We start from the raw sequence: 24,305 nt of genomic DNA, 5'->3' as shown, positions 1-24,305 counted from the left end.
TGGTTTGCTGACTGATGAGACAAACATGCATATCATAAATTTCATTAGGATTTGCACTTCGTATAATCTACCTAGGGTGAGTCAGAAACCTTTGAGATGTAGGTTCTTCCCATTCTCTCTTACAGCTAAAGTAACATTATGGTTAGGGGAACTACCTCGTGGATCCATTACCTCTTATTATGAGTTGTGAACATAATTCTTGGATGGATTTTTCTGCCTTCTAGAATACTATAATTGAAGAATGAGATTCAGAATTTTAGGAAATTACATTTAGAGGCACTGTACGTGACTTGGTTGAGATTCAAGAAAAATTTAATAAATGTGAGCAATCACAAAATTTTAGGGAGAAATTTTCTCAACATATTCTATAGAGCCCTAAATGTTAACACCAAAGTTATTGTTGATATTATTATTGGTGGGCTTTATGAGCCTTTATTACGAGCTAGCTATAAAAATCTTAGATAGGGTCTCTAAAACTAATTGACGGTGGCATACTCAAAACATAGAAAAAGGATTTAGTACTTATGTTATTGGTGCTTCCAGTGAGTAGAGAGCCTTAGATGGTATAATGCCTCAAGACGTAGCATAACTGAGGATGGATATTGGGTTACTTACCAAGTAATTTGCAACTATAAATGTAGAAAAGGTGAATGTAGTAGGAATGCGAGATAAATACGTCAGACATGATGAGTCTAACTTTGAGGAGAAAGCTAAGTACGTGGACAGAGATATGGATGGTTTTTTATCCAAGGGCTAAGGGTCCAATTAGGACTCTTGGAATTTGAGGTAAGGGAATTGGGACCAGAACTATTATGAAGAAAGGTATAGGCATAAGAGTAAAGAGTATAATGGTGACAGGAGAATAAAGAATTATTATAAGGAGAAAAGTGATGTATATGTTCCACCGAGGAATCGTGATGCTGACCCTAGGATGGAGGCATTTATTACACAATTGTTAAGGGTTTAGACAGCCACAATATTTTCCTTAAGGATGTTAAGTTAGATATTTTGGGAGTAAGCTAGAAAGTAGAATTACATGCTACAACGATCAAGCAGCTTGAACAACAATTTGGTCAGATATAGGTTACTTTGAATCAACATCAACTAGGCACTCTTTCGAGCAACACTATTCAAAATCTACAGAATGAAAGTCACTGTATAGCCATCACCATTTAGAGCTTTAAGGATACTATTAATCCTTCTATGCTGGTAGTTGAAGAGGTAAGGGATGATACAATAGATCTTGATGATGCACCTAAAGTTGAAACTGAGAATTTGGCGTGTAATGGTGAAATGTTACAAAAATTAATGAGTGTTGAAAAATGAGTTAATACTGATAAAGAAAAGGGTAAGTAGGTCAAACCAATTTTCAAGCCTATTCCATGATTTCGCCCACCATTTTCTCAAAGGTTGAAAAAGAAGATGGAAGAAGGGAAATATCAAAAGTTCATGTCAATATTGAAAGAATTGCCATTAATATCCCTCTTATAGAAGCGTTGGATCAGATGCCTAGTTATGCCAAGTTTATTATGGGTTTAGTGACTAAGAAGTGGATGGTGAGTTTTGAACATAATGATGATATGGACCATTGTAGCATTATTTCTTGCCAATCTCTGGTTTCAAAGAATAAGGATCCCAGAGCTTTCACAATTTAGTGCACTATTAGGTCCTTAAATTTTTCACAAATATTATGTGACTTGAGAGCTAATACTAATCTGATGTAGCTAGTTGTATACAAGCAGTTGGGGTTAGGTCCACCTAAGCCGACATCTATGAGACTATTGGCTGATCGTACTATGAAGAAGCTGGTTGGTATATTATGTGATATGTTGGTAATGGTAGGTTCTTTTACATTCCTTGTTGATTTTGTGATTCTCAACTGTGAGGTAGATTTTAATGTCCCCACTATCTTAGGAAGGACTTTCCTAGACATGAGTACAACTTTGGTTGACATGGAGATGGGACATATGAAATTTAGGATCAATAATGAACATATTACATTCAATGTGGGTCAACTGATGCGACAATTAAAAGATATGTGTGTGGTGTTTATGATATAAACTATATAGGATGATATAGTGATTGTACCCATTATGAGAGACTTAGTGTAGAGGCATTAGCATAATGATCATGAAGTATGATACTGGTGGTATTGATGTCACTAAACTATACCTCCAAAAAGATACAATGCGGTCACTGACAAATTAAAGTAATCTAACTAGGTGGTGTCAAATCCCATAGGAAATAGGTCAAACTCATATCTAAAACTTGCTGAAGTATCTAGAAGTGCAGGAAAGTGAATGGGGAGTTTGCAGTAATCAATAAAAGTAAAAAGTTGTGAATACTTTTGGTTATATACAATATGAAATAAACACTTGTATTGTGTTCCCCTGCTTCCTAACTCCGTAAGTTTCTCATGATCAATCCAACTATCCCACTGTCACATATGTAGAGCCTAACAGGCTAGGTATTACCAACTATCTTGTGGACTCGTAGGTAAATTTCACCCATTACCTTGTGAGTCTTAGGGTGTTACCTTACTAACCCTTATCTGTGATCCCGATTTAACTGTCAATTCTTGAGTCTCAAGTTATTATATGAGGATTGATAGCTTCAAATTACTATTGTAATCCTCTTTTCAAAATATCGATCTCTCTTGTGAAGACGATCTCAAATGCATACTACTTCATAGAGTTGGCCACCACTAAAAAAGCAATTAAACTGAAAAATATTACAATACATGTGTAAACAATGATCAAAATAAATTTCACACTTCCCCTACTTTATTATTCTGCCAGGGTTCCCATAACCCTAGTTAGGAGAATTAGCCGCTCATATTTGAAAAAAAATCCATAGAGTTCAATAGGGAAATCATACAATTAATCTTACAATAATGAAGAATAAAACTCAAAGTCTCAAATAAAAAATAAACCATAAACCAACAACAAAAGGATTTCAAGATCAAGTCAATCTTAAAATCAATATATGTTTGTAAGAGTATAAAGTGCAGAAACTAACTAAAAATGTAAAACAAATATATATAGAGTACATGGAAACCCTAAGAAACCTTTCCAAAAAGAGGAAAATTGGAGTTGATGTCCACATACGGAGCCATTTACGGGCTGTAGATGGCTACACATAGGTGCCAGACTCCCAAAACTCCTGTATGACTCTTTTAACTTTAAGTTTTGAAACACTATCTAGTACGTATGGGTCGTAGGTGCCCATCATAGGTAGCAAGGCCCCAAAAAATTAAAAATTTGAATCTCTGAATCTCATTATTCTGACACTTATTCCTTTATTACTCCATGTAGGTAGTACCTATCGGTTGTAGGTTCCCTCGTAGGTGGTCTAAAAATTAAGTTTTCACTTTTTTTCTCCTATTTAGCTCCCAAGACCTAGTTTCTTGCAAAGTACAACACAAAACACATCATATATAACAAAATGACCGAAGAAACTGCAAATTTTCATAGTTTTAAACATCAAAAGTGCTATGAAATCATAATACATCAGGTATCGATGATTATGGTGAGATAATGAGTGCTGTTGTTAGAAGATATTCATATTCTAATGTGCCAAAGAAGTTGGACCTTGATTTGAAGAACAACGTGACTCTACTAGCTCGGCCATCCATTGAAGAGCCACTAGTTTTGGAGTTGAAAACTCTCCTTTCTAAATTATGTTATGCATTTTTAAGGGATAACATTACCTTTCAAGTTACCATTACTATAAATTTTGTTGATACACTGGTTGAGGCTTTAATCTCAATATTGCTAAAGATTAAATGAGCCATTGGTTGGACTATTACGGATATTATTGTAAAGAAGGAGATCATCAAGTGGTTAGATGAAGGTATGGTTTACCCTATGGCCAATAGCTAGTGGGTAAGCCTAGTTTAGTGTGTTCCGAAAAAGAGTAAGATCACTATGGTCCCTAATGAAAATAATGAATTAGTTCCCATGAGACCAGTTATGGGATGGAGAGTATGCATGGATTATCGGAAGCTAAAAACTTAGACACAGAAGGATCGCTTTTATAACACCCCAAATTTTTGGTCCATACAAATTTCTAAAATTTTATCCTTACTATCCTAACTATGATTTAACCTATGAGTCATAGGGAGTCTTGACGAATCATTGTACCCAAATCATTACCTAACAACTATGTGAGGATAAGTCTTCTTCTCTAAGTACGAGTGGCTCACTATGAGTCATGAAGACTCATTACAGGTCAATGTGTGCTAATTGTAGGATGTCCAATGTATACCTAAATGGTTTTTTTGTTGACTATGACTAGACCCTGCAAGTCATAGGGTCCCATTATGAGCCACGGTATATAATTTATAAGGTCAATAATGTGATGAGTCGTGATTAGTTGTTATGAGACCCATAACCATTGACAATATATTTTTCCAGATTTTTAAATGGGGGTATTTTAGACATTTCACTTATCTCAATAATAACCCACGACCTATAAGCATACTTGGGTCCCTATTTTTATCGATAATGCACTCCAAACACTCTTTTTTGTCTCTCAAGTCTCTCAAGAATCCATACTTAGGGTTTCCAGGACGTGGGTCAAGTAGAGCTTCAAGGGTTGAATTCTCCCCATATTCTTATGTATTTCAGGCATGTTAATCTTTCCAAATTATTACTTTGCTAAAATCATGTGTTTAAAGTATTATTCATATGATCTTGATATTGCTTTTGAAAATGGGTTGAGGATCTTGAATGAATGTTGCTTATGTGATGTTTCATGTTTGTATATGAATTGGTTACGTTTAAATGGTGGTTTTGTATACAATTTGATGCATGGTAATGGTGAAAAAGCTAGGGGATTATGAATTTTGCAAATTTTAGGAATATTGATAGTTGAATTAGTAATGATCTCAACCCCTACTGTGAAATTTGTGTTGAATATGAAAAGTATGCACATTAAATTACTCTTGACATATTTCATCATGTATAGAGTTAATGAAACACAATGATTTTGAATTGAACTTATGGGGTTGTGTATTTCCCCAAGTTAATATATAATTGAACCAAGAAGTTTGTGAATTTCCCCAAGTGATGAAAGTTTTTTTGGCATGGTTATCACCTTGCAAGTGTATTTGGTATGACGATACCAACAATGTATGGCTCAATGAGTACCATGTTTTAATGAATGGAAATGTATGTTAAGTATTACAATTAGGATTTAATAAGGGTTGTGTAGCTGAGTCCCAAAAGTGGAGTCCCAAGGGACTATCACAAAAAATAACAATTTTTGATGTGGGGGTCTACATGATCGAGTGGTTTGAGTCCCTCTTTATTATGATTACATGATTGGGAGGTTCGAGTCCTCCATATTATATTACATGATTGGGTACTTCTGTCACCTTAGTATGCCGGGAGGTTTAAGTCCCCCATGGTTCATAGGTACATCCTCTGGTTAGTGCGACTACTTGTATTGGGGCCCTACTAGCTAGGGGAGAGTTGGGCCTATATAGCCTGTGGGTGCTTTTTTATGTTTTGATGATTGGGCAACATAATCCATGCTAAGGTTTTAAAGGGCATGTTAATCCTTGTTCCTTATCCCGACATGTGATATCTATCTATCTATATCTATATATTTATATATCTAGTTATGTGCATTGGATTTTAACTTATTTTTAAGTGTTGATCATGGCTTTATTTTTCTCCTTACCATGAGTTACATGCTAGTACTCAACCCACTAATCGTCTCCAGAAGTTGCATCCCCATATAATGTAGGAACCAGACATACTTTTACTTTTCTTGCACAGTGTTAGGTGAATTGACTTGGTTCATCGATTTATTGTGGTGAAGTGGTGGGCTTCCATTCTTTGGATGACTTAGGTGTTTCATCAGTTCCTTTTATAAACTAGAATTGGGAGTTTACATTATTATTGACATTGTCATTGTTAGAGTCAAGGGCATGTCTTAACGATTTATTGATTTTTATTTTGTTTAGAAGGCTCTGTTAGATTAGTATGGACTTGGGTTGTGATGTTGGTTAGTTGTGTTTAGTCAGTTAACAGTTATAGACATGTTTTAAATTTCTTGACCACATCTTATGCTATCTTGTTATATGTTCATAATTTTTCCGATGTTGGGGCATTATGCTCTATATGGTAAGGTATATAGGATGGCCTCTGCTCCTTGTTTGATTTAAGATACCTGTAACAACCAGGGCTTGGTTTGGGTTATAACATAGTTGGTATCAGAGCATAGGGTTGGTGTGATTAGGTGTCATAAAGCCATGTCAACTATAGTCTATTTTATGGTTTATAGTGCACCACACTTATAAGGGAGAGACTACGAGGCATAGTTTCCCTCTCTTGTTGTTCTATTTTGGGTTATAGAGTCTAAGATCTTGAAATATCCTCTCATCCTCAAATGTTCTCTTTTCAGATCATGCCTCTTAAAGATTTGATGCTTATGGAAACTCTTCTATCTCATCTTAGGATAATGTGGATGGAGCTCGTGTTACTTAAAGAGTTAAGAACCGATCTAGGTACACTGCTTTTGACTATGCTAGTAGAGTTTCACCAGTTCCACCTATCCCTCCCTTGACACCTCAAGAGAGTATGTCTAATGCTGAGTTTTTCCACTTGATTTATTTGCTGACCCAGTTGGTGGCCTCTCAGATTGAGTGTGTTACTTTTGTTGCTCACTCTTCTGAGGCCACTAGAGTTAGTCAATTTATGAGTTTGAGTCCTTTGACTTTAACTAGTTTGGGAGTTGAGAAAGATCCTCAAAATTTCATTGATGATATGGAAATGATTTTCCATGTGATACATGCTACTGATAGGGAGTTTACTTTCTATCAGTTGAAGGATATGATATATCAATGGAATGAGAAATGAGACTAGCCTAGGGGTGGTGACGCCGATTCCACTTTATGGAATGAATTCTCTAGTAATTTTCTTAATTACATCTTTCCTTAGGAGTTGAGGGAGGAAAAAGATGATGAATTCATAAACTTGAAGCAAGGAATGATGATAGTAAACGAGTACGCCTTAAATTTTCATCAGCTATCGCGTTATGCTTCGGTGTTAGTGTCTAGCATGAGGGCTAGAATAAAGGAAATTTTCTTTTAGGTTGTCCCATGATTTGATATTAGAAAGCAAGTCTGCCTTATTGAACAATGATATGTACATGTCTAGATTTATGGTGTTTATGCAACAAGTGGAAGAGGAAAAAAAAAGTAAACGGAGATGAGTACAAGGTAGAATAAGAAGTTTTGATACTCGAATTAGGGTTAAGGTCAGTAGCAGAGTGGTAGAGATGGTGGAAAATGGTCTAAAAAGAAGTGGGTCAATTCTAGTTCTTACTTTACGGCTAGTGCTCTTTATCTGAAGCCATCAGGTGATCGTCATTTTGAAAATAGTGTTGGTCCTAAGGTACAGGGTGCCCAACCTTAGGCTAATGGGGCTCAATCAACTCCATCATATCCCCATTTTAGATTTTTCCATCAGGTACATGGTGATGGGAGGAATAAGTTCTTTGAATGTGGTTATATTTGTCATATGTAGAGTAATTATCCTTCTATGGTTGCTTTTGGGGAAAAAAAGATCCCCGTTGCTACTTTATCAGCTCCTGCACCAAAGGGTGCTACTTTTACTTTTGGATATGGCACTATTTGGAACCATTTGTACATCCTTATCACCTGTTAGGATTCTAAGGCATCCTCGATATTGTTAATGGTATGCTTAAACTTTTTTTTTATCATGTATATAGTTTACTTGATCTAGGATATACCCTCTTCTTTGTGACCCCTTCATTTTGGTTTTGATCCTGAGTGTATTCTGGATCCCTTCTATGTGTCTACCCCATCGGGTGACTCCATTATGGCTAGAAGGGTCTATAGGGGTTGTGTGATATTGGTCTGTGGTTGGGAGACTTTAGTGGATCTGATAGAGTTGGACATATTATACTTTGATATGATTTTCGGGATGGATTGGTTTCATTTGTGCTATGCTTCCCTTGATTGTCGAACTCGAAGGGTCAGTTTCCACTTCCTAAATAAGCCGGTGATTGAGTAGGAAGGTAGTTCCCTAGTGCCTAAAGAAAGGTTCATATCATATCTTAAACCCTGGAAATTTGTTTCTAATTGGTGCATTTATCAGTTAGTGTTCCCTGATGATATTCTAGGCATTCGTCCCACTAGGGAAATTGATTTGGGGATTGATCTTCTTCCAGATACTCGTCTTATTTCTATCGCACCTTATAGAATGGCTCCGACTCAGTTGAAAGAACCTAAGGATTAGTTAAAAGATCTTCTAGATAAGTGTTTTGTTCGCCCTAGTGTATCTTCTTGTGGTGATCCAGTTCTATTCGTGCCAAAGAAGCATAGGTCCCTATGGATGTGCATAGATTACTGCCAATTGAATAAGGTTATCGTGAAGATTAAGTATCCTTTTCTGAGGATTGATGATCTCTTTGATCAGCTTTAGGGCGCTAAGTACTTTTCCAAGATTAATCTTTGGTCGAGTTACCATCTGTTAAAAATTAGGGAGTTGGACATTCGTAAGACTACCTTCCAAACACGATATGGTCATTTTGAGTTTTTGGTGATTTTTTTTGGTATGACTAATGCCATGACAACATTTAAGGATTTATGATTGTTTTTATTTATGATATTTTAGTGTATTCTAAAGTGAGTAGGATCATGCCGATCACCTTCGCCTTGTGTTACAAACCTTGAAAGATCAGCGGTTGTATGCAAAGTTCTCCAAGTATGAGTTCTGGTTAAATATTGTGACTTATCTGGCTATGTTTTTTCTAGTGAAGGGATCATGGTGGATTCACATAAAGTTTTGGTGGTTAAGAAATGAACTAGACCCACGAATCCAACCGATATTTGGAGCTTTTTGGGTTTAGCAGGTTATTATAGAAGGTTTATGGAAAGTTTCTCTTCTATTGCTGCCCCATTGACTAAGTTAACTCAGAAGAAGGTGAAGTTCTTATGGTCTGATGCTTGTGAGGTTATTTTCAAGAAGTTGAAGGATAAGTTGACTTTGGCTTCGATCTTGACTCTACCTGAGGGTACTAATGGTTTTGTTGTCTATTGTGTTGCAGCACAGGTCGGACTGGGTTATGTGTTGATACAACATAAAAAGGTGGTTGCATATGCTTCTAGACAATTAAAGGTTTATGATAAGAACTATCCTATTTATGATTTGGAATTGGTAGCTGTGGTGTTTGCATTAATAATCTGGTGACATATTTTATGGTGTCCATGTTGAAATTTATTTTGATCATAAGAGCTTGCAATATGTGTTCACTCAGAAAAGCTGAATCTAAGAAAAATAAGGTGGCTTGAGTTGCTAAAAGAGTATGAAACGAGTCTCTACTATCACCCAGGTAAAGTTAATGTGGTTGCTGATGCTCTTACTAGGTTGTCCATAAGGAGCTTATCTCGTGTAGACAAGAAAAAATAGGATTTGGTGAAGAACATTCACTGTTTGGCTATTTGAAATCCATTAGTTGGATTCTGAGGATGGTGGTGTAATTGCTCAAGAGGTGGCAAAGTCATCTCTTGGCGTTGAGGTAAGGGAGAAGTAAATGTTTGACCATATTTTGATGAAAATCAAGAAGGATATAGGTAGGCAGAAAGTGGTGGCTTTTGAGATTAGTGGTGATGGTATCTTAAGGGACTAAGGAAGATTATGCGTTCCTGATGTTGATAGGTTACGAGGAAGAATTTTGGCAGAAGCTCATGAGTCGTGGTATACGGTTCATCCTGGTTCGACGAAAATTTATCATGATCTAAGGATATTTATTGGTGGAATAATATGAAGTGGGATGTGGCTAATTTTTTTGGATAGGTGCATGGTGTGTCAACAAGTGAAGGTAGAGCACCTGTGGGTTGGCTTAAGATATTGAGCTACCGGTGGAAATAGGCAATAGTTAATATGGATTTCGTTAATAGTCTTTTGTGGTCTCTCCATCAGTTTGATTCTATTTGGGTCATCGTGGATAAGATGACTAAGTTTGCTCATTTCTTTCCTGTGAGGACTAATTTTTCTATTGAGGACTATGCAAAGTTTTATAGCAAGAGATAGTGAGGTTACATAGTGCTCCAATTTCTATTATTTCTGATCATTGTACTCATGGACCACAGCCTGACTGTAGGAACTGGGGGTTTAGTAATCCACCTCAGCTGCTATCAATCAAATATAGCCTGCAGCTGTGGTTATCCTACTATACCTTCTAACTCAATCCTCCTTTCATCCTTAATATACCCCATCAGTTGACTTGCCACCATAATATAACTATCACAATCATAAATCACTACTATCTGCTTGATGGTGCAGGAGATGAGGACACCTGATGTGATTCATAAATTGCACCCTCCTCGGACTGAGGTACTGCTATTGCTGACTGATTATCTAACCCTTCCTCAGACTGTGGGTCCTGTGTAGTCTCACTCTGCTATATCAAAATCATCCTACTCCTTAGAATCCTTCTCTTCCTACTCAAAATGGGGATAGTGTGGGGCTGAAGTCCTAGATGACTTCATCCTCGTCTTAGGAATTGGTATGGCTATGGCTGTCAGTGCTCCAACCTGTGTAGATGTTGGACGAGTGCTCCAATGTGTCAGTGCTAGGAACTAGATTCCTAGGAAGGCTCCAACAATGGTCTCAGTTGTAGATGGTTTCTAGGCCCTAGTCCATTGGCCCACTTCTCTAGCCGGGCAAATCAGGCCTCGATGCTGCTGCCTTCATTGATGCCATAGTACCTAAAAACCCAAGGATTAGTGCCTGAAGTATAAAAGGGAATTTAAAAGTTTGAAGAAAAATCAAATTTATCAAAATTCAAAACTTTCCTTAAAATTTCACGTCTCTATGTAATGATTTTCACCCGTTCCAGTCCACTTTTTGCACATAAAACTAATATCACGGATTTGGTATGCAAGACTTTTGGATTTTATCAACCTTTTCAACTTCTACTTCCCAATAGGGCATGATCACAAGGTTTTAATTCAAGAACAATGCACTATTTTAAACTTTTTCTTATCATTCTAGGCTTCGACAAACAAGAAATTTTAGTTTTACATAATTTTGAAGCATATTCAAGTACCAATTCATTAATTCTATTTCAATATCGTATCACATTATTCATAAGAGCCAAGAAGTTTACCTTGATTTTTGATTTTGAAAGATGAAAATAAAAGTTTGAAGCAGTCTCGAAACCCTAGACTTTAAAAGATTTTATGCATGCAAGTGATGGACTGAGGGATGAGTTTTTATTTATATAGAATTTGAGAGGAAGTTGAAGAGTTTAAATTTTAGAGTGAGATATAAATTTGAGGATTATGGGGCCTAATGACCGCCTTTTAATCTTTTAAAAGAGAGGGTAGGCCCATTTTGGGTTGGGTAAGGCATAGGTAGGCCCAAATTTTGAAAAAGTTTTGGGCCCCAAAAATCGATCACCTACAGGGCTACTTATGGTCCGTAGGGTCTACCTATGACTCATAGGCGGTAGGCCGTAGGTAATATAATTTTTTCTTGTCCCTTAGATTTTTGTGTTATGACACCTTAGACACCACTTTCGAGGTCAAACATAGGATTTATGACACGCTACATAGGTTCACATGTAAAATTCAAAAACACCCAAAAATCCTCAAACAATTCCTTCTAACACTATTTAGTAACTTACCTTGCCCAAATGGGACTTATGACCACCATGAGTGAGTCAATTAGTCTCTTACTTGGAATATTCTTAACTAAGCAATGATTTACCATGTTCCAGGTTATTCCACATGCTATAGACCTACAAAAATGAAAAAACAACGTGAACATTAAAATAGTAGGTTGCCTCCCACCTAGAGCTTGATTTAACATCGCGACATGAAGTGGCTATTATGGTTACTTAAACTTTACCAACATGCCCATGGGTCGCCTCCCATGCAACATTTGACTTAATGTCATTGTACGATTCGGGTACCTTGATTACTCATAATTCATCCAGTTAACCAAAGGAGTGGCCTCCCAGGTCATCAATGTAATATGTTACCAACACCACTCTCATATCGGTTGGCTGCTTCATTATTCTGCGAAGGTTAAATGTGACTTCCTTATAATTCAATCTGAACTTGATCTCTCTTTCTCCATATCTATCGTCGCTCTACCTGTGGCCGTGAATGGACTTCCCAAGATTATGGGCATGTCAAAGTCAACTACATAATCCAAGATAACAAATTCAGCTGAAAAAATGAAAATTTTGACTTTCACCAAATCATCAAATGATATGCCCACAGGCTTCATCATTATACAGTCAGCCATCAACAACCATAGAGTGGTTAGTTTTGGAGGGCTCAAGCCCAAATGTTTAAATACAACCAACTATATCAAACTAATGTTGGCTCCTAAGTAACACAATGTTCTAGAAAACCAAGATGTCCTAATGGTGCATAGGATTATGAATGCTCCGGGATCACCCTTTTTTTATGCAAGAAATCAAGAAGTGATCTCACTAAAATGGTTCAACCCACCAACATCCTCCAAACTAACCACTCTTTTCTTCGTCACCAACTCCTTCATAAACTTGGCATGGCTAGGCATCTGCTCAAGAGCCTCAAGAAAAGGGATGTTCAGAGTCAACTCCTTTAGTATAGAAATAAACCTTTTGAACCTCCTTTCTCCTTTTTTTCTTCAACTATTAAGGAAAAGGTGGGGGGTGTCATGGAATTGTCTTCACTACCGACTCATTGACCTTTCCTTACCTATGTCCTTCTCAGCATTACCATTAACATCTGTTGCCTTTTTTGAATTATCTTCAATGTAACACAAACCTCAACACTATCATTATGTGGCTCATCAACTATAGTCATGGGGGATCAATAGTTGCCTTACCACTTTGAGTGGTGATGGCTAGACAATGACAATTGTTCTTAGGATTTTGAACTATATTTCTTGGAAGAGTGCCCGACTGCCTCTAATTCAAGGTTGCAGAAATCTACCAAAACTGTTGTTCTAATTTCTTTATCATTGAAGCATGTAATTCTACCTTTTGGGTCATCCCTGAGACTCCTTATACCATTTATGTGCCCCCTCCTTCAATGGAGAAGCAATGAAATCCACATACTCTACATAAGCAATATGTATCACTCAAATTTTCCATTTCATCTATGAACCCTTGAGGATCTTCCTCAACCCTAGAACCCTTAAAGGTCAGAGGATTTAGCCTTATAAATAGGAAAAATCTAGTGGCCTCAAAAGAACTCATAGTAACACCAGTAGGACTCGACTGACATGACGGAGATATCACAAACTAGGTCAATAGATGAATACAATAACGAAACTCAACATTGGCAATAACTCCTAGAGGTAATAAAGCTAGAGTGTTACCAGTGGAACAAGGATCAATAGGGACCAATAGAACTCCACTAGGGCAATCAGAAGAAGTGACCCTAGATCGGGCCTGAACTCCTTGAGTATAACGAGCTCCATCTATATTGCCTCAAGCGGGATAAAGGAGTTTCCACGAGCATCAGATTTTTTGGGAGACATAATTTGAAATGCAAACAAATGAGTGTTATATTCAAGACCTTAGATTCTATATCTTTAAAATAAGACAATAAGAAAAGAAAACATTCCTAAATGCATCCTAGCCTCTCCCTCATAAGTGTGGCGTGCCACACACCCATAAAAGAGACTCTACTTAACATGGATTTGTGGACACTCAATTGCCCATAAACCTAGGATCTAAAAAAAACTTTTGTTATGACCTGAACTAGCGCTTAGATGTGACAGGCATCTCAAGTCTGCCGAGGACTGGAGACCACCCCCATTTCCTAGTCAACAAAACACAACACAGACTAACTTAGATTGAAGTCCAAATATTTAACAAGATAGAGTAATATAAGTTCAATGATTCTATGTTATATCGATAACCACCAACCGACACCGATAACTAATACCAACTACTAACACAACACCCAAGTCCATAGTACCTACAAAGCCTTTAACAAAATCAAATACTAATAAAGTATCGGGACATGCCCCCGACCGTAGGCAAAAACAAGTCTAAAACAAAATCTAAGACATAAGAAACCAAGAAATGAAATAAATTCTTTTAAAGGATGAAATCTCACCACTTCAAGTCAACTCACAAACTATCCACAAACACCTAATCACTATGCAGAAATGGTAGAAAATTTTCTAGTACCTGTATCGCCTGGGGATACAATGTTTGGAGATTGTTAGCGGTTGGAGTGCTAGTGTGTAACTAAGGGAAAAGGGATAAAATAATTCCATGAGTAATAATTCAAAACCAGTCAAATCCAATGAACATCATCAAATGCAAAAAAATATATATATATCACATGTCGGGGTAGGGAACAAGGCTTAGCATAAACTTTTAAAATCTTAACCTGGATTGTGTAGCATAACTATTATAATCAAGGAACCCAGGGCTATATGGTCCCATCTCTTTCCCAGCTACAAGGGCCTCAGTGTATGTAGCCGTATGAACCAGAGGATAATTATATTTCATATGCTTGATCAGGGACTCAAACCTCCCGACATAAATCAAAGGTAAATTAAGGACCAATTTATATAACATGGGGGACTCAAACCTCTCAATCAAATAATAAAAATAAGAAGGATGTAAGCCTCCCGAACATTTAGAACCCCATGCCTTCTAGCATGATTTCTGGTCTTGGTCCCTTGGGACCTCTACTTTTGCAGCCCGGCTACACAACTCGCTTTTAAGGTCAATTAAAATATTTAACACACATTCCCAATTTATTGAACTGTTTATGCATTTAGGCATCAAGTTGGTATTATTATACCAACCCTATTGCAAGTTTAGTTTCATTCCATAATATATTAACCATCACATAGGGGAAATTCATGACCCCTTAAGTTCAATTAATATTCACATGGGGAATCCACATACCCTAAAGTTTAATAAAATCATACCATGGTTTATTAACATTTTTTGCCAATGCATTAGTTTAAGTGAGAAAGTCAAAACATGTTACAAAGCCATATATCATTATAAATTTCACATTTAGGTTGAGGGAACTCAATTTTCAATACCATATGTCAAAGAAATATTCATCACAATTGGGGAAAACATAACACCTTTGATTATTCACCAATCCCATGCACTCCACAAGTTCAAAACCATTAGCAAATCATGAATAATGCATAATAAACCAGGCAAAATTAATTTAAGAACCATTCATGTCAAATCCCTCAACCATATCAAAACCCTTATTCCAAATCCATATAATTAACCAAGTTAATTCATAGATTAGATAAAATCTATTTGATGGTAGAGTCACATGCCTGAAATTCCCAAGATTATGGAAAGAATTCAACCCTTGAAGCTTTACTTAACCCACTTCTTATAAACCCTAAGTATTGTTGCTTGAGAGGATTTGAGAGAGGAGAGGATGTATTTAATATTTATTATGGATGAAAATATAGTCCCATGTATATTTATAGGTCATGGTCTATAATTGGAATAAGAGGAAAATGTCTAAAATACCCTCATTAAAAGGTTGGAAACTAAGATGTCAGTCATTACGAGTAACCTTATGACTCATAGGGTCACTGTATGACTCATTCCCCTTAGTCATAGTATAGACAGTGTCCCAGAACACCAATACTAGTTTGGTTAAGAAAAGGACCTTACAACTCATAATGAGTCTATATGAATTATTACATCCTAGTCGTACTCAAGAGAGAATACTTTGGCCATCAGACTGGTTCCCTTATGGAAAAAACTATACGGGTCCTTATGACTCATAACATGGCAGTCATAGTCAAAATAATTACTTAGAAAAATCTCACTGGGCCCATTATGGCTGGGTCCTATGACCCGTAATATCTCCCTAAGACTCATAAAAAGAGTCGTAGTAAGGGCAGTAACCTCAGAACTCAAAAAGTTTAAGGGACCAACACCTTGGGTACTTCAAGTTATTTATAAAATATTACTAAATTAATGAACCTTATGGTTTAAGTATGACTTCATTCACTTGCTTGAACTTATGCTTTACAATTAGTTAGTTTTGTCATGAAATTGTGTATTTACCAATTATTATATGATTGTATGATTTTAAACAATTTGATATGATGAAATCCCATGATCCTGAATTTGTATTAATGTCATGAATTAGTTTACAAATACAAATAGAAACAGACCCGTAATTGATTTTCAAACTTACAAATAGTGAATTTCATACAGTATAAGAAATAGTGTGGTTTTGAGAGTAGTATTGACCACCTACTGAGCATGGGTTTTATGTAACCAAGGTTTAGAATTATACATCACCATTGGAAATATATTTTCCCAAATGAGCTAAGCTTAGTTGTAACACCCTGAATTTTTATCCTTGAAAACTTTTGAGATTTTATCCTTACTGCCCAGACTACGACTCTCCATACGAGTCATAGGGAAACTTGACGAGTTCTAAGGACCCAATCATAGCCTGGACAGTAGGTTGTCCTAGATTTTTAGCTATTACTATGACTGGTAGGTTATGATCCATAAAGATTTAAAATGAATCGTATGGTGATTTCCATAGCCTAACTAGCATGATGCCCAATTATTTTTGCTTTGAAGACGACTGAACCATGCAAGTCATAATGTCTGAGTATAATTCGTATGGTATGTTTCATAGACAAGTCAATGTTGGTGATCATGGACACTGTCTAGACTATGAGTGGAACCTTACAAGTCGTAAGGTTACCTTAAGAGTCGTAAGGTCAGTCATAGTGACTGGGAGATTAATTTTCAATCTTTTTATACGGGCATTTTGGTCAATTCCCTTTTTTTCTTACTCAGACTCCATGTCCTTAAAGCACTCAAAGGGGTTATCTCCCATTCAAACCATAATCAAAACACACAATCTTTTGTCAAAACTCTCTAAATTTTCTAAAGTTAAGATACTTAGGGTTTCCAAGAAGTTGGACATCTAAGGGCTCAAGGTTTGATTTCTATCCATAAATTTTTGGTATTTCAGGCATGTTACTCTTTCCCAATTATTACTTTATGAAAAGCATGTATTTAAATGGTTTAATTGGATGGTTTTGAATGTGGGTTTTGATGTGGTTGAGGGTTTTGATATGGTTGATTTTTAATTTTTTACCATGATTTATTATGATTTTTTTATGCTTTATTAATGGTTTTGAACTTATGGGGTGCATGAGAATGGTGAATAAACTAAGGGGCCATGCTTTTCCCTAAACTAATATTTTGAGATTTGAATTGGTTTTGAATAATTGTTTTCCCTCAACCTACTTGTTTAAATGGATTTGAATTGTGAAATGTCACTTGGTTTGACTTACCTACCTATTTTATTGCATTGCCTAAATGATTAAATAGTGAATATGGATTTTTAAAGCCTTGTTGGATAAGATTTGATTTAATGACCAAAGGGGGTTGAGGAATTCCCCTAAGTTAATGTGATTGTTATGACATAGAGATATAGTTACAAGTATAAGGATATGATGATACCCATGGTGTGCCTTAATTGTTGGTTCATTGGTTAATAAATGGTTTATATGAAACCTGCTTTAAATTGGGCTTAATGGGGGTTATATAGCTATGCTGAAAGGTGTGGGTCTTGGATGACTTATACTGGAAACTCGTATTTACCGACATGCGGTTTGGTATTGATGACCTATGTGTATGCTTCAAACTATAGGTATATTTGTATCAATTCCTGGTCTTCCTTGATACATCTAGTTTGTGCGACTAGCATGCACTGGGCGTTTAATGAACCCATATGGCTCATGGGTGCCTATTCTAATGGTTGAGCTACATAGTCTAGGATAATATTTAATTCATATTAAACCTTGTTCCCTATCTAACTTGATATGATATATATATATATGATTACGTGCATTGGATCTAAATGATTTTAAAATATGGATCTTGGCATTGTATTTTTCTCTATCCTTGAGTTTTATAATAGTACTCAACCTGCTAACTATCTCTGGATGTTCTATACCTATGCGATACAAACATCAGAGGTACCTCTACCTTTTTTGCATAGTGTTAAATGCATGGGCTCGATTTATTAATAGTTGGTGGTGAAGTGGTGAGCTTCCATTCTCCGAATAACTTGGTTATTTTATCAGTTTTCTTTCATAGACTAGATTAAAGAGTTCACATTATCATTGTTATTGTCATTGTCAGAGTTAGAGGCATGACATGTCCCAACCTAGACTTTTTTTTGGGATTTGTAGAGGCTTTGTAGATATTACTGTGGATTAGGTTGTGATGATTGACACTATTAGGTATCTCAGGTTATTATTCTCTATCTTGTTATATGTTTAGATTTAAGTGACTGCTAGGTATTATGCTCTGTTTAGCTAGGTACTAGGGGATGTTCTCTGATCCTTGGTGGACTTAAGATACCCAAAATCACCATGCCCTAGTTTAGATCATGAAAAAATTGGTATTAGAGTCTAGGTTTGGTGTCATTGGGTTTCTACAAATTCGTGTCAAGTAGAGTCTCTTTTATGGGTGTGTAGCATACCATACTTATAAGAAAGAGGCTATGAGGCATTTAGGAATATTCCCTTTTTTTGTGATCTAGTCTTGAGTTGTAGAGTCTAGGGTGTTGAAATATCCTCTAATTCCTGTTTGTTTGCTTTTCAAATCATGCCTCCCAAAATATCTGAGGCTCATAGAAACTTATTTATCCCACTTGAGGAAAATGTGGATGAGGATCATCCTACTTATAGGGTTTAGACTCGGTCTAGGGTCGCTGCTTCTTATTGCCCTAATACAGTTCCACCAGTCCCCACTGATCCTTCTCCTGCTAGTAACACACCTGCTCGATCACCTCTAGGAGATATTACCAATACTAAGTTTCATCATTCCATTTATCTATTGACCAAGTTAGTGACATCTTAGTCACGCTAGTCAAGTCCTATTGGTGCTGTTGTGATTTATTTTACGGCTACTAGAGTTAGCCAATTTATGCAGATTAATTCTCTGACTTTTACAGGCTCTAAGGTTGAGAAAAATCCTTAAGAGTTCATAGATAAGATAAAGAATACTTACTGTATGATGCATACTTCTGACTTTGGGGGTATGGAATCCACTGTATACCATCTAAAAGCTATGATGCATCAGTGTTATGGAAAATGGGATCGATCTAGGGGTGAGGATGTAGAGTTCACATAGTGGGATAATTTCTTTGGTGCTTTTCTTCATTGCTTCTTTCCTCAGGATTTGAGGGAGACGAAGGTTAAGGAGTTAGTGAATTTGAAGCAAGGCAAGATGACTGTGAAGAAGTATGCCTTGAAGTTTCATCAGTTGTCCCGTTATTTCCCTGAGCCAGTGTATAACATGAAGGCTAAGATGAAGAAGTTTTCTATGGGCTTGTCTTGAGACTTGGTGTTGGAGGGTAAAGTTTCCTTGCTAAATAGTCACATGGATATCTCTAGACTTATATTGTCTATGCAATAGGTTGTGGAGGAAATAAAGAAGTATGCAGAATTTGAGAGAGGTAGAGTAAGAAGTTTCAATATTTGGACTAGGGTAAAGGTCAGTAAAATAGTGGTATAAAAAAAGAGGGGGAATTCTAGTTCTTATTCTATAGCTAGTGCCCCATATCCTATGTCGTATAATGATTACTTCTTCTAGAGAAACAATAAGTTTAAGGCATAAGGTGCTCAATCTCAGGCTAGTTGGTCCCAATCAGCTGTATCTCATCCTCTTTGTAGATTTTATGGATAGTTTCTTCATGGCTTTTCTGATGAGGGGAGGGAAAAATGTTTTAAATATGGCGAGCCTGGCCATATTCAGAGGAACTTTCCTTCAGGCAATGTTGCTACTGGGGCTAATAAGGTCCCATGTGTTGCTTTATCAGCTCCTTCACTAAAGGGTTCTACTTTTGGCTCCAACACTGGTCAGAACCATTTATATGCTCTTGCCACCCATCAAGATTTTGAGGTATCTCCTAATGTTATTACTAGTATGCTAAAACTCTTCTCTTGTGATGTATATTATCTACTTGATCCCAAATCTACTCTTTCTCATATGACCCTTTATGTGGTTATTCATTTAGGTTTTGATCCTAAGTGTATTTTTGATCCCTTTTCTATAACTACCTTAGTGGGTCACTCTATTATGGCTAAAAAAGTCTATAGGGGTGTGTGGTGTCCATTTGTGGTAGGGATACGTTAGTGGACCTGATTGAATTTTAGACGTGTTAGACTTTGGTATAATTTTAGGGATGGATTGGTTGCACTCATGCTATGCATTTCTTGATTTTTAGAACCAAATGGTCAGGTTTCAATTCTCAAATGAGCCAGTGATTGAGTGGAAAGGTAGTTCCCTAGTGCCTATACGAAGGTTTAAATCATATCTTAGAGCCCGAGAATTGATTTCCAAGGGGTAGATATACCATTTAGTACATGTTAAAGATTCTAACTCAGAGCATTCTTCTATGTAATCTATCTTTGTGGTCTGTGAGTTTCCTGAACTTGTTTCGATGATCTTCTTTGTGTCGTCCTAATAGGGAAATAGATTTCAGGATTGATATTCTTTAGACATTTATCCTATTTCTATCCCTCTTTATAGAATGGCTTTGACTGTGTTGAAAAAACTTAAGGAGCATTTGAAAGATCATCTAGATAACGGGTTTTATTTGCCCTAGTATTTCTCCCTAGGGAGCTCTAGTTCTCTTCTTGTGTAAGAAGGATGGGTCCTTCGGATGTGCATAGATTACCACCAAATAAATAGGGTAACCATGAAGAATAAGTATCTTCTTCCAAGGATTGATGATCTCTTTGACCAGATTTAGGGTCCTAAGTAATTTTCTTAGATTGATCTTCAATTTGGGTACTATCAGATGAAGATTAGGGAGGTGGAATCTCTAAGACATCTTTCCAAACCTGGTATGGTCATTTTGAGTTTTTAGTTATGTCCTTTGGTTTGACTAATGCCCCCGCAACATTCATGGATATTATGAATCATCTCTTTCATCAATTCTTATATTTGTCCATAATTGTATTTATTAATGATATTTTGATGTATTTTAAGAGTGAAGAGGATTATATTGATCACCTCCGCATAGTGTTATAGACCCTTAAGGATCAACAGTTGTATGCAAAATTATCTAAGTGTGAGTTCTTGTTGAATGTTTTGACCTTTCTAGGCCATGTTTTTCCTAGTAAAAGGATCATTATGGATCCACAGAAAGTTGAGGTGATTAAGAAATGGCCTAGAACCAAGTATCCAACTGATATTCATAGTTTCATGGGTTTAGCTAGCTATTATAGAAGGTTTGTAGAAATTTTCTCTTCTATTGCTGCCCCATTGACTAAATTGACTCAAAAAAGGTAAAGTTATTATGGATGGATACCTGTTAGGGTAATTTCAAGAAGTCAAATGATAAGTTTTATTCATCTTTGGTTTTGAATCTATCCGAGGTTATCGATGGTTTCGTTGTTTATTGCGATGCATCTTAGGTAGGACTGGGTTGTGTGTTGATGTATCATAGCAGGGTGGTTACATATGCTTCTAGGCAGTTGAAGATGCATGAGAAGAATTATCTGAATCATTATTTAGACTATTGGTTGTGGTCTTTTCTTTGAAAATTTGGCATCACTATTTGTATAGGGTTATGTTGATATATTCTAAGATCATAAGAGTTTGCAGTATGTGTTAACCTAGAAAGAGCTAAATCTTAGGCAAAAAAGTTTGGTTGAGTTGCTCAAGGACTACGACATAAGTCTTTATTACCATCTAGGTAAAGATAATATGGTTGCTGATGCTCTTAGCAGGTTATCCATAGGGAGCTTGTCTTATGTTGATAAGGAGAAACGAGTTCATCTCTTAGACTCTGAGGATGGTGGTTTGATTGCTAAAGAGGTGGTGAAGTTATCTCTTGGTGCTGAGGTGAAAAGGAAATAGGTCATGGACCCTATTTTGACGTAGATCTAATATGAGGCGGGTCATTAGATGGTTATGGATTTTCAGATTGGTAGTGATGGTATCTTGTTGTATCAAGGTAGATTATGTGTTCCTGATATTGATAGGTTGTGAGAGAGGATCTTGGATGAGGCTCATGAGTCGTGGTATATTATTTATCCTGGTTTTATAAAAATGTACCATGATTTGAAAGAGATCTATTGGAGGAATACCATGAAGAGAGATGTGGAGAATTTTGAGGCTAAGAACATTATGTGTCAAAAAGTAAAAGTTAAGCACTTGAGGCCTGGTGGTTTGTCTTAAGAAATTGAGTTTCCTATGTAGAAATGGAAAGTGATTAATATGGATTTCATTATTAATCATCCATGATCTTGCCATCAGTTTGATTTGATTTGGGTCATTATGGATAGGATGACCAAGTCTGCTAATTTTCTACCTGTAAATACTAATTATTTAGCGGAGGATTATGCTAAGCTCTTTATTAAGGAGATCATAAAATTTCATGGTACTCTAGTTTCCATCATATCTGATCGAGGTACTCAATTTTTCTCTCACTTTTGGCATTCCTTTTAGAGTGGTTTGGGAACTAAGGTGAACCTTAGCACCGCTTTTCATACTCAGACAGATGGACAATTGTAGCGGGTAATACAAACAGTAGAGGATATAGTAAGCTCTTGTATGATCAATTTTTGTGGTAGTTGGGTCAATTATTTGCCTCTCACAGAGTTTATAAATAATAATAGTTATCATTCTAGTATTGGGATGGCTCTGTTTAAGGCATTGTATGGTAGGAGGTGTAGATTTTCTATTATATAGTTCCAGGTTGGTGAGAATAGGTTGTACAGTACTTGGTTCACCAGGCTATGAAAAAGGTAAAGGTGATTCGGGAGAGGCTTAAGACCGATCAAAGTTACCAAAATTCCTATGTAGATGTAAGGCAAAGGGATTTAGAGTTGGATGCAGATAATTTGTTGTTCTTTAAGGTGCCTCCCCTGAAGGGAGTGATCTAGTTTTGAAAGAAAGGAAAGCTCAGTCCCCGTTATGTTGGTCCATATCATATTTTAAGGTGAGTGGGAAAAGTGGCTTATGAGTTGGATTTGCCATCAATTTTGGGATCTATCCACCCAGTTTTTCATATTTTGATATTGAGGAAGTGCGTGGGTCATCCTTCCTTGATGTTTTATTAGAAAGTATTGGTGTTTTGAATTCTTTCTGTTATGAGGAAATCCCAGTAGAAATATTTAATCGACAACTCTATGGGTTGTGGAGTAAGGATGTGGCTTCGGTAAAGGTTCTGGGGAGGAATCATAAGGTGGAAGAGGCTACTTAGGAAGCTGAAGAGGACATGAAGTCCATGTTTTTGTTCTTATTCCCCGTTCTTGATAATTGTGCTTAAGGTATGTGCTATCTTAATAGCTTTGTTTTCTATCTTTGTTAAAATGTGGATGTTTCTATGTTAACTCATGCTAATAAATGCCTTCATTTAGGGATGAATGATCCTGGGAAGGGGGAGTGTAATACCTCAGATTTTGGTCCTTAAAAATTTTTTGGAGATTTTATCCTCACTACCCAGATTATGACTATCCATATGAGTCGTCGGGAGTCTTGACGGGTCTTAAAGACCAAATTGTAGGCTGGTCAGTAGGTTGTCCTAGAGTTTCTACTGTGACTACGATTAAGGGGTTACAAGTTAGAAAAACTTAAAATGATTTGTATGGTGTCTTCGGTAGCCTAACCAGTGTGATGCCCAATTATTTCTTCTTTGAAAATAACTAAACAATGCGAGTTGTAATGTCTAAGTATGTTTCGTATCGTATGACTTGTAGCCAAGTCAGTGTTGCTAATCATGGACACTGTCCAGACTACGAGTTTGACCTTATGAGTCGTAAGGTGACCCTATGATTCGTAAGGTCAACCAGAGTGAACGGGCGATCAATTTTAAGTTTTTTCTTTAAGGGCATTCTTGTCAATTCCTTTTTTTCCATACTCAGATCGAACACCCATAAAGCACTAAAGGGAGTTATTTCTCATTCCTAACACAATCAAAACACTACTCTCTTATCTCAAAACTCTCTAAATTTTCCAAGGTCAAGATAATTAGGGTTTCCAAGAAGTTGGTCATCTGAGGGCTCAAGGGTTGATTTCTTTCTATAAATTTTGGTATTTTAGGCATGTTACTCTTCCCCAATTATTACTTCATGAAAAATATATATTTAAATAGTTTAATTGGATGGTTTTGAATGAGGGCTTTGATGTGGTTGAGGGTTTTGACATGGTTGATTCTTAAATTTTTTTCCAATAATTTTTTATGCATTACTTATGCTTTGTTAGTGGTTTTCAACTTATGGGGTGCATAGGAATCGTGAACAAACTAAGGGCCCATGGTTTCCCCCAAA

This window comes from Capsicum annuum, chromosome 11, assembly GCF_002878395.1.
Source record: "Capsicum annuum cultivar UCD-10X-F1 chromosome 11, UCD10Xv1.1, whole genome shotgun sequence".
Lineage (NCBI taxonomy): Eukaryota > Viridiplantae > Streptophyta > Magnoliopsida > Solanales > Solanaceae > Capsicum > Capsicum annuum.
The sequence above is the reverse complement of the archived record's forward strand: the minus strand, read 5'-3'. Positions refer to the sequence as shown.